The sequence below is a fragment of the Haliaeetus albicilla genome, chromosome 22, assembly GCF_947461875.1.
Source record: "Haliaeetus albicilla chromosome 22, bHalAlb1.1, whole genome shotgun sequence".
NCBI lineage: Eukaryota > Metazoa > Chordata > Aves > Accipitriformes > Accipitridae > Haliaeetus > Haliaeetus albicilla.
In genome coordinates, this window is record NC_091504.1 from 24,453,338 (window position 1) to 24,465,916 (window position 12,579).

A 12,579-nucleotide genomic window follows, 5' to 3' on the forward strand; every position below is an offset into this window, starting at 1 on the left:
CTAAACAGCCCCAGCTCCCTCAGCCGCTCCTCATAAGACTCATGCTCCAGGCCCCTCACCAGCTTGGTTGCCCTTCTCTGGACACACTACAGCACCTCAATATCCTTCCTGTAGTGAGGGGCCCAAAAATGAACACAGCACTCAAGGTGCGGCCTCAGTGCCGAGTACAGGGGAACAATCACTTCCCTGCTCCTGCTGGCCACACTGTTTCTGATACAGGCCAGGATGCCGTTGGCCTTCTTGGCCACCTGGGCACACTGCTGGCTCATATTCAATGAGCTGTCAACCAGCACCCCCAGGTCTTTTTCTGCCAGGCAGCTTTCCAGCCACTCTTCCCAATTAATTACATAGAATAAGGCTGGCGCTGATTTGTGGTATTGCATCTGCTCAAGTAAGCCAAGTGAGAGTTACAGCTCCCTAAAATAGGCCTCCAGCTAGAGGATTTTTACCTTTTCGATAAGATGCCACATCCAGATTCACCATTTTGTAGCACTGAAAGCTGGGAACAGCAATTGGGCCTGTTGCAGGTTTTCCTGCACTTTCCAGATCCCATCCTGTCCCAGGCCAGGGACACAGCCACGTTACCACAGGAGGCTCAGCACTCCTTAGCATGTCAGTGCAGTTTTCAGAGGACGGTAAGATCACCCTGATGGATGGCAAGAGAGGAGAATGTCAGTCTCACACAAACTGACACAACTCTGGAAAAGCCGGTTTTATGCCCATAATTCAGCAATAACCTTCATGCTAACCAGAAGGGATGTGGTCTAGGAGCTTTATTCCTATTATCTGAATATCCTTCACAGCATGCAGTGATCCAGGTGGCAACTGTGACTAAGCAAGAATGAGATATTTGCAGCCCACACCTGGGCAGATGAGTCTTTCAGGGGACAGAGCCTAGCACACTCTCAGCTACCACCTCCCCAGAAGCAAAGCGCTCCCTGTCATTAGTCCCACCTGCACCATGTTACCTTCCTAAGCACTGCTCTCCCCACTCTTTATGAACTTTTCTAATTTTGCAGCATCGGGCTTCTCAGCTGCAGTCAAATGGGAACACAAAGCATGTAACAAGAATGCTAGTAGAACTTGCTCTCAGTGGGAGACAACTAGAGATCTTCTCTTATCCGAGAAGAACAGGGGTCTCTGAGACTGCTCAGTCCACCCCTCATACCATGGTGCAATTGTATATACCTAGGCTGACAGAGCTGTAGCCAGCCTGCCCTTGCATAGGCCTGTGAGGGGGATTTTAGAGCTGGCCTGTAATAACAATCACTTCTAACTGTTGTGGTTTAACCCCAGCCAGCAACTAAGCACCACGCAGCTGCTCACTCACTTTCCCCCCACCCAGTGGGATGGGGGAGAAAATTGGGAAAAGAAGTAAAACTCGTGGGTTGAGATAAGAACGGTCTAATAGAACAGAAAAGAAGAAACTAATAATGAGAACACTAATAAAATGACAATAGTAATAATAAAAGGATTGGAATACACAAGTGATGCACAATGCAACTGCTCACCACCTGCCAGCCGACGCCCAGTTAGTTCCCAAGCAGTGATCCCCCCACCCCCACTCCCCCCAGTTTATATACTGGACATGACCTCACATGGTATGGAATACCCTGTTGGCCAGTTTGGGTCAGCTGCCCTGGCTGTCCCCCCTCCCAACTTCTTGTGCCCCTCCAGCCTTCTTGTTGGCTGGGCATCAGAAGCTGAAAAATCCTTGACTTTAGACTAAACATTACTTAGCAACAACTGAAAACATCAGTGTTATCAACATTCTTCTCATACCTAACTCAAAACCATAGCACTATGCCAGCTACTAGGAAGACAATTAACTCTATCCCAGCTGAAACCAGGACACTAACTCAACACAATTACACAGGAGACCTCTCTCTGCCTCCTTTCCCTCTCACACTCCTCCCTCTCTACAAGCTTCCCCTTCACTAAACTGAAAAAAATCCAATGCCTTCACATCACCTCCCCCTCTTCTCCAAATACATGAATTTCCCAGTGATAGCAAGTGGGGAATGAAGCCCAATTCTGCATCATGATCTCTAATGCACATACCAAGAGGTTAGGGCAGGAGGAGAGGCAATGAAATCTGCAGTAGGTGGGCAGGAGCGGGACAGGTCTGAGATGTGGTTTGTACCATGGGAAAATGAGTCAGTGACTTCTCACCCAACCTGACTGTGCATGTGTAGCATCAAGTATGGCTCAAGTGTTCTTCAGTAACACTAAATTGTACAACTGATTGCCAAGGTGTTCCTGCCATGTTAAGTCAGGTGTGGCAACAGACAATAAATCCTTCCAGATCCCTTCTCCACCACACACACCACACGCCCTGCTTAGCCCAAAGTCACTGTACTTCCCTGTGGTTTTCATCCAGAACAAAAGGGGCTTTGTGCTTTCCCAGGAAAGTCAGGTCTCCCATTAGCTCAGGAGAGCACCCTTACAGGATGGGGCTCAGGCTTTTACTTGCGTAAGTCAGACCACAGCCGAGCTCCTCTGTAACCTTGCAAGGGCTATTGTGACTCACTGGGTCCAGACAGTCCCACCAGTGCACTCCTTTTCATTAACCCTAAACACAGTGCATGACCCAGAATCAGAAGGAGATGTTTAAGAACAGGAACAACAGAGCACAAAAGAAGAAAGCTTGCTGAAGAGAAACCAAAAGGGACAGTTAAAAGACTAAAACATTGCAGGTGCTGTGAAAATTATATAAAGGCATACTGAAGGCTGAAAGCAAACACACAGCACCTAGCAAAGAAAACCAAACTCTCATAACTGAACAGAAAGGCAAAGGAGGCTACTGGAAGTAAGAAGGTATCTTTCAAAAACTTGAGGTTATTTTTCTGTCTCTTCATTAGTTGTCTCATGAAGAAATCTGTCAGGGCCCTGCTGGGACAACATGATCCAGGTATAAAAAGAGGATCTGGAGACATACAGCTCTAAAAGGGAAACTAAATTCATTCTTTGTATCCATGTCCATCACACTAGATCCCTTCATTATGTGAGTGCATCCAAGAATGAAGCTCCTATGTAGATACCAACAAAAGAGGTTACAGAACAAAACCACACCAAAATGCCCAGACAAGGTGGACTACATCAAAGAGTGCTGGAGGAGCATAACATGACACAGCTGCAGCGTCCAACCCTTTGCTTGAATTACCTTTGGACCACAGGTCAGAAGGTGATAGACACAACAGCAACTTTTAGAAGGATCTCCAAAGCAGACTGGAGAGAGAACCAGAAGGAAAGGGAGAGACGTGAAGGTCAAGTCAGCCTAGAGCAAACCCTTTCTCTTTGGTGGGGCAAGAAACAGGCAGGCTTGCTGCTAGAGTCAAGTGAGCTGCATGAGCCCCTACAAAGGGTTGTGCCTATTGCTGACAGAAGGGGATAAAGACAGAAACAATACAAAGCCTGTGGTCTAAGGTATAAACAGCTCCAAGCCCACAAAAATGGTGTTATGATACAGTCATCACTTACAGTTAGCTCTTCCTTTTGACGTCCCTGTACAGATCTCAGGCTTACGGGGACTTGGCACACAAAGGAAGACTCCTCAGTAACTAAAACAAGTCTGTGTGAAACCTCTCCCCTTCTTATCTCTCCAAAAATGCAAACAAGGAAACACTGCTAAAAAAAAAAGCCCACATGGGAGAACTGTGGCAGTGAACCAACTAGCACTGCGCTCCATGGCTCACTGCTTCCTCTGCACAGCAGTCCTGCCCTTGCTCCTGCTGCTCTGGACCAAAACCGCTGTCGCCTACCTGCAGAATCACAGAAGGGAAAGTCAGGACAGCTCTCCAGGCATTCATCAGAATATCTCCTGGCTTAAGAGTGGATCAGTCCTACAACCACTTTGCCTGGAGCAATGTTATGGGTTGGCAGCCTGAAAGATACTGGGTTAAGGCAGAAGATGCGTTTTTTGAAAGCCTCATCTTGCAGGTGACCTACAAATAAGGTTTTCTTCTTGAACGTACTGGTGTGGTCAGTGTCAGTAAGAAGAGAGCTTTAGCATGAATAGGCAACTGTGATGTTTGCAGAATGGAGCATTTTGGCCCATTTCAGCTGCACAGCCACCTTTCTCTGCAAACCAATGGATTCATAGGACCAGAGGGATAGTTCAGACTAGAAAAGGAGCTGACTCTCCACACAAGCAATTAAATTGCACAGCTCTGTCTCAAGGAGTGGCAGATACCAGAAGCAGCCATTGGTTCAGAAAGCAACTGAGCAAAAATCATACCCTCAGATTTATTATCAATGCAAGTATAATTTCAAATTGACAGGACTGATTCTTATCACAGCATAGATCTTTAAAAGAATGCATAAGTGCACAGGCTACATCCAGCTACGTGACTGTGTGGCATTATCTGTGCTTGTCAAATGCCAGCTAGAGAGATTTTTATAAACAAGACAATATTTGATTCAACAAGCAGCTTGTCTCACCTCTGTTTGCTTAAGCATTCAGTTACCAGCAGGGAATATGTGAAAGGAAACATTATTGGCTTCAAGATGTTACTGCGCTCACACCTACAAATGCCAGTGGGGTCACCAGAACCTGACACTGAAGGTTTGTATTTTACAGCTCATGCAAGATGGTCTATCCTCACCTGCCCGCACTAACAGAAGCAGCCTCAAGCAAAGGAGTAAGTTGGAAAGGAGGAGAGAGGAAAGCCAAGGGTCTGAGAGACCTGCCTACCATCAAACACGCTGAATCCTTAGTCTCCTCAGGACTAAAACTCAATCCTGATTTACTCCCTGTTGTAGTAACTCCAGAGCAAACCCTGCTCTGGCCACATGGCACTCCCAAAGCTATTCTCTGCACACTTTTAAAGGAAGTGTCATGGAGACTAATACAAAGGCAGCGGAGATGATTAAGACAGGATAAAAAGGCCAAATAGCATCAAATATCTGTTTATAGCTGGAAGTAAAACCCAACTACCACATTACACCTTCCCAGAGGCTTACACAAGAGATTTTGTTTGCTTTCTACCTCCTTCTCTCCTCCATAATCTCCTCTGTAATGTTTGTGTTGCACAAAGTCAAAAACCACCTACATCTAACACTCAAATGCTGTCCTGAATTACAAGCCCAACCAAGCTAAAAAAAAAAGGTAATTACTCTGACGTCTGCTTTTCCACTCTCAACAAAGTTTCTGTTTATGCTGGTGACCAACTGGCTGCACTACAGAGCAGAACTGTTGTTTAGCAATGCCCTAATCCTACCCGTTTAGCTACCTATCAGGACAGGCTCTTGAGGCTACTATGCCTGTTGGAGGCACTCCTGACACATCAGCAACCAGGAGTAAGAAGCAAGACCAGTTTTAAGGTCACTTACATTATTGGAAGACCAGTTTTCAGCAAGAGGAGGCTCAGAGCTGACACATGCTCCCAGAAACCCAGCCCAGCCTTGAAAGGCTGCTCAGGAAGAACCAGGCTATGACAACACTGGCCCCTCAGCCATCAGTTCTGTCTGTACCATGGTGCTCACAGCATTAAAAGTATTTGGCACCTAGCACTCCAGGATCAGTGCTACTGGTATCAGCTGCTGTGCCACGTTCTCACAACTCCCACATCCTTTTGCTGAGCAGGTCCTCCCAAAGCACACACTTAACCTTCCAGAGGGCCAGGCAAGAAAGGGTGAGGTGCTGTGGGCACCAAGCAATGCTCATGCCCCTTCTGTCTCTGTTGTGAGTATTGTCAGAACTTGGCCATCGATACCATACACTGAAGTGCAGCAAAATATAGCTGTAATTGACAAGCACTCCTTATTCTCAAGCACAAAGAAGCTCTCCCTCTGTATTTTATAGCTTCAAGAAAATGGTCTCCTGTATGAGTCAAGCATAGTCAGCTAAGAAACTCTGTGTGTTCTCAGTTGCTTCTCCTTACAGCAAGGCTGACACCTTGCGATGCAACAGAGCAGTCTAACCTGCCCTCTCCTTTATATATAAATATATATACACACGCATCTGTGTGCACATAGTCACCTATAGTGGGTAACAGATCATAAACAGCCCTAAGAAAGAAGAGGCGGGAAAAGACAGAGCCCACATTATGAAAGTCAGAGATCCAGCTCATGAACTGGAAAGCCTAACTCAATTTCTAGCATGACTAAGACCCATCTCTCACTCTCTCTAAACCCCCGTCAGCCAAAGGCCACCAGCCCTAAACACTCTTCTTAAGTACCTTCTCCCCCCACCCACTTAGCACCTTGCTATGCCAAGCACCTGCAAGGGATTTACTTCAGTTCACAGTATCCAGCCTTGTCCTGCCCCTTGCAGTGACCTGCTCTATAGGGTAAGACAAGGAAGGTTTAACCCCTTCCTGCTGCATGTATGTGTCTGATGAAAAGTAAATCTGTACCAAGCAGGACAATCAATAAACCTGTCTGAACATCATATTCAAAATAGCACATGGAGCCACAGGCAGGCAATTTGCCTGGCTGTGTCCTTATTTTCCAGGACAGGAAAGGCAGGAGAAATATAGGACATTAAGCAACATGTTAAAAATTACATGGCAAGGTCAGAGCTGTAGAGAGAACTGGGGAGGGGGAAAGTAACAAAAACACTGCAGGGTCAGTTCTTGTTGTTCCTGCCTCCTGCAACCCATCAGCCCTCCAGGTACCCACCCATAAGGGTCACTGCACTAAGCCAGCGGAGCTGTGTGCAGCCCTGCTGCCTCCACAGCACCTTTTCCTTGCTTTCTGGGCTCAGGACATCCATCCACCAGCACGTCCCTGGGACCAGGCTGCAACAAGGAGCATGCAAGCACCAGAGGGCACCAGGAGCTCAGCCCTGGTAAGCCACCAGCTCTCTCCTGGGAGTCTCTCCTGCCACCACTGGAGGTCTCTGCTAAGTCACTCACCTGGGGAAAGCCGGGGGAAGAAGCTGTTTTAACCAAGCTGGAAGATATCACAAAACAGTATCCATTCTTGTGGAAACTCTACTGGAAAATATTCAAGACAAATGTTAGTCATTTCTGGTAGGGGTTTGGGGTTTTTTTCAGTCATGTATTCCTTTACTTCTGATTTCATTCCAATTCAGAACAAAAACACATTTTGAATTGTGACTCTTTCTCATAGACAGAAATGTGTACCCTTCACAACAGCCCTCCAGACAAATGACCACATGGCCACCATTCCTGTGTCTCAGCTCCTGACCCTCCTGTATGATCCAGCAAGTTCTCTCCTCCTTTATGAGTATCTGCTGGTGACTTGTCAAATGAATAAAAGTAAATATCTGCCTCCATAGCTGTCTTCATGCTAGAACAACAGTTTATATGGAACTAAGTGGGATGGACTGATGTTACTGTTAAAGCTGATTTAAACCTAGACATGGAAACTGAGTAATGTCTGCAAAAGCTATTGCCAAAAAGATTTAACTGCTAGTGAAAAAAAAAAAGTGTCTCTAATTAGTGCTGACTTAGCCTCCTTACTATAATGATTCTTCAGTCTGTACTGTAAATCTTTCTGTAGTGCTTGTTTATCCTCTAGTTTTATATACTTACATTATACATCTAACAATACACTGCCCTTTGACTTGCCAAGAAAAAGTCCTTCCCCATCCCTAGAATAAAACATTGCTTGGCAAGAGTCCCTAAGTGTCTTGAGAACATAGTCTAAGAAAAAGTCACAGTTAGCAAATCAGACATTGACCAATAACTCACAAAAATTAGGAAACAGCCCAGATTGGACAAGTTCAGAAAAAACTGAGCAACTGAGGGCTTTCAGAAATTGGCCACTCAGGGCCACCTTCAGTCAATCCTTGTTGAAAATGGGAAATGACTTCTCAGTGGATTTGATCGAGATTTGAGTCACCAATTGATTTTTAATTCTGGGCAGGGTGTTCTGTGTCACACCCTTCTAACACTGATGCCTTTGCAGGGCAGGAACTCACTCAGCTCTCCCACACCCAAAGGTGGCTTCACAAGCATGCAGCACCTTCACAGCAGAGTAACTTTGCTATAGCATGATAATGCAAAGCAGGGAAGAGACCACCTGAGTCCCAAGCCTGTGATCCCACAGGCCACATGTCTGCACTAAGGGCCAGGGCTGGATTCTGTAATGTAGATACTACTTTGACAGATGCAAAATCCAAAATGCTTTTGTTGTAACTCCAGCAACGCAAAGGAAACACTTACCTGTATGTGTAATGGGCTATCACCATGTAACAGAGCTATCTGAAATATTTCCCAAGTGTTGTCTTATTAATTCACCTTTATCAATAAATTCAATGGGCTCTGGAGTTATGATGTGGGATTTGGCCATTTCAGCCATTTTATTTGCTAACTTTAGGCAAACACCATTTGGAAACATTGTGTTCTGCAAAATGCAGACTGCACAGTGACTGTTCCCCACAGCCAGCCACAGCCTTAATATAACAGCAAACATGGCCCTTGGACAACCCTTTTACATGTATTTCTTCTTAGTTTAAAGTTTCTGATCTTGCTACCCCAAAAGAGATGGCACAGTTGACTCTTAACACTGAGCAGCCTGGAAGATACACTCTCAATTCTGGCAATACTTGAGTGTGGATCCTATAACACAGTCAACAGGTACCAGAGCCAGTTTAATGTGTGTGCTCGCCAGGTCAGTCCTAATGTATCCCAGGTATTCTCTGACTCCCATGTCACTGTACTGGGAGAAGGTCTATGCCATGATTAACTGCCTTCACTGTACAGCTCACACTGCACTCTGAATGTCATGGCAGCTGTCTACATGCAACAGAGCTGAAAAGCAGAGAGGAGCTCTGGTAAATATTAGACAACTTCGTAAGGAGAGATCTCAGCTTGGGGCAAGCTGGTGACCTGCAAGGGGCAAGCTAGATAGGGACAGGTAACTAAAATATTTAATTTTTTTACGACAATGCTGCAAATGTTCCCTTAATAGTCTCTTTTGATTTAAATGCTTATTCAGAACTTCAAGACACATTGATGGTTTTGCTCTTCTTTCTACCACAGGTAAATCTGACCTCATTACCCAGCATGCTGGTTAGAGACACGATACTGAGGACAGTACTACTAAAGCTGAGACATGAACTCCAAAACTTCTCTAGTGAAAGCTGGGCAACCTGGTTCCAGCAGCAGCTGCCCTTATTGCTGCCTGGTATGAACAAAACCTATCTGGAATGGCTGGGGACCAACATCTTTTGTGATTCCTATCAAGCAATGTGAGTTTACCATGACTCTTAGGGTTATGGCAGCACTGCAGTTAAAAGCTAGTGTTTCAGCTGAGACCGCCACATTTTTGATTTCTAAGACAGAAGGACTGAGCTCTGACTCCCTTGCTGTTCTTTTTATTAGCTCAAACCAAACACTGAACCACTAGGCAGGAATTGCACAGACATCTTCCAGGTCACTTAATTTGCTTGTCACTGTTGGAAAGCTGTGAGCAAGTCCCACATATTCCAAAACGTTTTTCTGTTCATATAAATGGAAATATTCATGAGCCTCTTCTGTGAAGTCCAATTAAGAGATTGACAGCCTCAGGCACCACCCAGGCCACGCAGACGGTTGGAAACAATGGGTCAGCTTCCTTAAAACTCCAAACAAATGCAGTTCCTTTCTGAAAATGTCCTCTTATTTCCCAGAGTCAAAGGATTCAACATTGCTTATAAGTCCCTTTCACCTTCCAACAAAATCGACATATATAACAGCTACATTAAAACCTGCCTGAGCCAACAATCACATTCAACAGGTAACAGTGCCAAGGGAGTAGAATAACTCTAAAGCCCAAAGGATAAAGAGTGATCAGAGAGTTTGTTTCCAGTCAACAAAATATCAGTCATGGGTTCCTACCTTCACTCAGCTATCCATGTAGCTGGAGCTGACTTCACTAAGCAGGATTAGAGCAGGTCCAGACTTGATTTAGTCTCCCTGGAGCTGGTCCTGTCTGTGGGTCCTACTTGCACTGCAGGGGGCTATTTCCCAGAGTTAGAATTGGCTCTGATATAGTCTCTTAATTCAACAAATAATCTAAAACAGTTAACACCCACCAGAATGGTGTCCTACTTCTGTGCCTTTCATTAGCATCATCATGGCTGCCCTGAAAGGACATAGGTTGTCTTAGTTTGTAACATTGCCTTGTCAACAGACCTGGAGTTTTTTTCCTCTTTCTAGGGATTGCCTGTGACATCCAAAGAGGATTAAGAAACTAGATTGACGTAAATCTTGGGAAATTCATACGACAATCATCCACGCAAGATATGGTTTGCTTCAATGCCAAATTTAAGGTATTGAGTTGAAAGTCTGTACAGAGTGATCAGCAACATCATAGTTCACTCTTGGTAACAATGTGCTGTACTGGGCTTCAGAGGAATTAAAATTTCCTACACAAAGGCCAAATCACAGCCCAAGATGTCTTCAAATTTGCCTCCAACTACCCCATCAGGGTCACCAATATATTCATAGGCCTTAATCCAGAAGAAATTAACCTAACACATAGTAAAACTGAGCACTGCTGCTAGCTCTGCCTTGGAGACACCACCACCTCTGTACAGAGCAGGGCCAGGTTCTTGCACAATCCTGCCTGCATTTTGCCTGGAAACAGCTAACAAAATCCAAGCACTGCTGTACAGCTTAGAAGTCTCTATTATGTAACTACTGAATGAGCAACTCCACATAATTTTGTATGAACATACCTAATTCTTGTATTCTTATTCTTCTTGTGTAGGAACTAAGTGCTCAGAGCCTGAAAGACCTGCTGGGACCTAATTTTGGGTTTCACCTTGAAGCAGGATATTCACAACAGCCATCAGCAGGTGAGTGAAAGAGGACTTAGGGGTTACCATCAAGTTTTCCCGAGTACTGACACCCTTGTATTTGTTTAGAATGCAAACAAATTCCAAAAGTCTTACATCTGCATAGCAAAAGTATAAAAAAAGGTTATTCTTTGTCTGTCTGACAGCAGGTCTCTCCCACCATAGAGAAAATAATAGATTATCACATAAAAGAAAGGATGTGCCAGATTTTGCAGTAGGATCTCCTGGCATACACTCTGCTGCAAGCTCAGTATCGTTGCACAGAATACTACCTATAGGGTCAATTGGAAAGTCACGCTGGGTCACACTTAGTTTGCTGTGACGGAGCAGCAGGACTGTTGCACACCATATGTTCCCCAGTGCTTTGCACAACCTAATTGTAACCAACTTTGCAGATGACCTTCACTCCTTCCCTTGGGAGTCTACTCCACTAGTAAAACATTTCCAAATGGGCTTATGGGAAAGCTATCAGGAGGTGGAATGGTTATTCCAGACCCTTGAACAGATCATTGTCTCTGTGGATTCAGAACTGATTAGGTGCCTTAATACTTATTTCAGCGCCTCCTGTAACCGGAAGAGCAACAACATATATGAAAAAACACACGTTTCAGATTTTTTACTGTGTTCTCCCCCTCTGGCTACTAAACACTGTTTTGTAAGATTATATCCTACCCCTAAACAATAATGTATTCTAGCAGAGAGAAAGCTACACAACACTTCAATCAACAAGGGTGTTTACTTTCTTCAGAGCTCATCGCTTATTAAAAATAATCTAGAGGTAAAATTGCAGGATTTTAAAGTCATATAGAAATCTGCAGAGTCTGGTGTATTTGTTGGTAAAGTATGCTGTCTGGAGCCCCATCTTCACACCTTAACCAGAGCTTTTGAAGCTGCAAGGACAAAACCCAACAGTGCCTTCAGGATCAGGCCCTAAAGACTACCAGTTTCTTCTCACATTCTGCCTACAGCTATGCCAAGAAATGACATGCATCTCTGCTTATTAACAGCACACTGCACATAACACTTTCCATCCAGGTACCCAAGAGTACTTCTACAAACAGTGCAAAAACTTTTTTTTGTTAAATAAAGCTCCTGTTAATATGTATTACGTTGCATTCTGTAAGAGTCCAAATTTGCAAGGCTTTCCTTGAAACACCACTGACATAGGGAAATCTCCAAGCAAGCTCTGCAATCAAGAAGATGCCAACTTCTGAAGCAGACAGCACTACAGCCTTACCAGCAACCTTGAAAAATTGTTACACTGCTTTCTCCAGTACTTCTCATGTAAATAGAACTGTTTCCTTCAAAGAATTAATCATTTCTCACACTGAGCTTTGAAATTCTAATACACAAAACATCATCCATTTGTATGAACACCACAAGCCGTTCAGGGAGGATTTACAGCCTCAAATCCCTATGCCACGTGGGCAGGAACCTCACCAGCTGCCACCCTGATGGAACAGCAGTCCCAAGAAGGGTGACGGGTATCCAAACCAACCCCCCAAGTTCGAGGGCTTTGAGGTCTTACTCTCTGCACGAACATGAAGAAACCCAGCACAGGCCTCACACTCTTTACAAGGCCTAGGGCCACGACACCCCCCTCTCTATAGTGCCTACACCCTACCTCAGCCTAATACACCTTCCACCGCAGCCTATAAATCAACAAATGCCCTGCAGGCAGCCTGCCGGCGGAGTGCCCTGCCTCCAGCTCCTCGCCCGCCATCATGGCCTCCCCTCCTCACAGCCCGCCCACAACGCTCCGCGCATGCGCGCTCACCGCTCTGCCCTGCACATGCGCGTCTCCGCCCCCCGACTTCCTTTCCGGCAGT

General features: G+C 45.2%; 1 protein-coding gene across 2 annotated transcripts in view; it reads right to left on the reverse strand.

The window, feature by feature from the left end:
• The window catches only part of LOC104312628 (mesothelin), a 37,340-nt gene extending 24,855 nt beyond the window's left edge, over positions 1–12,485 (reverse strand). For both annotated transcript variants that reach the window (XM_069810477.1, XM_069810475.1), the window contains exons 1-5: positions 12,375–12,485; positions 9,986–10,035; positions 9,789–9,900; positions 6,858–6,938; positions 450–646 (exon numbers count right to left, since the gene is read on the reverse strand). The gene's annotated coding sequence lies outside the window, so the exon portion shown is untranslated. The remainder of the gene's footprint in view (positions 1–449; positions 647–6,857; positions 6,939–9,788; positions 9,901–9,985; positions 10,036–12,374) is intronic.
• Positions 12,486–12,579: the final 94 nt, after the last annotated feature.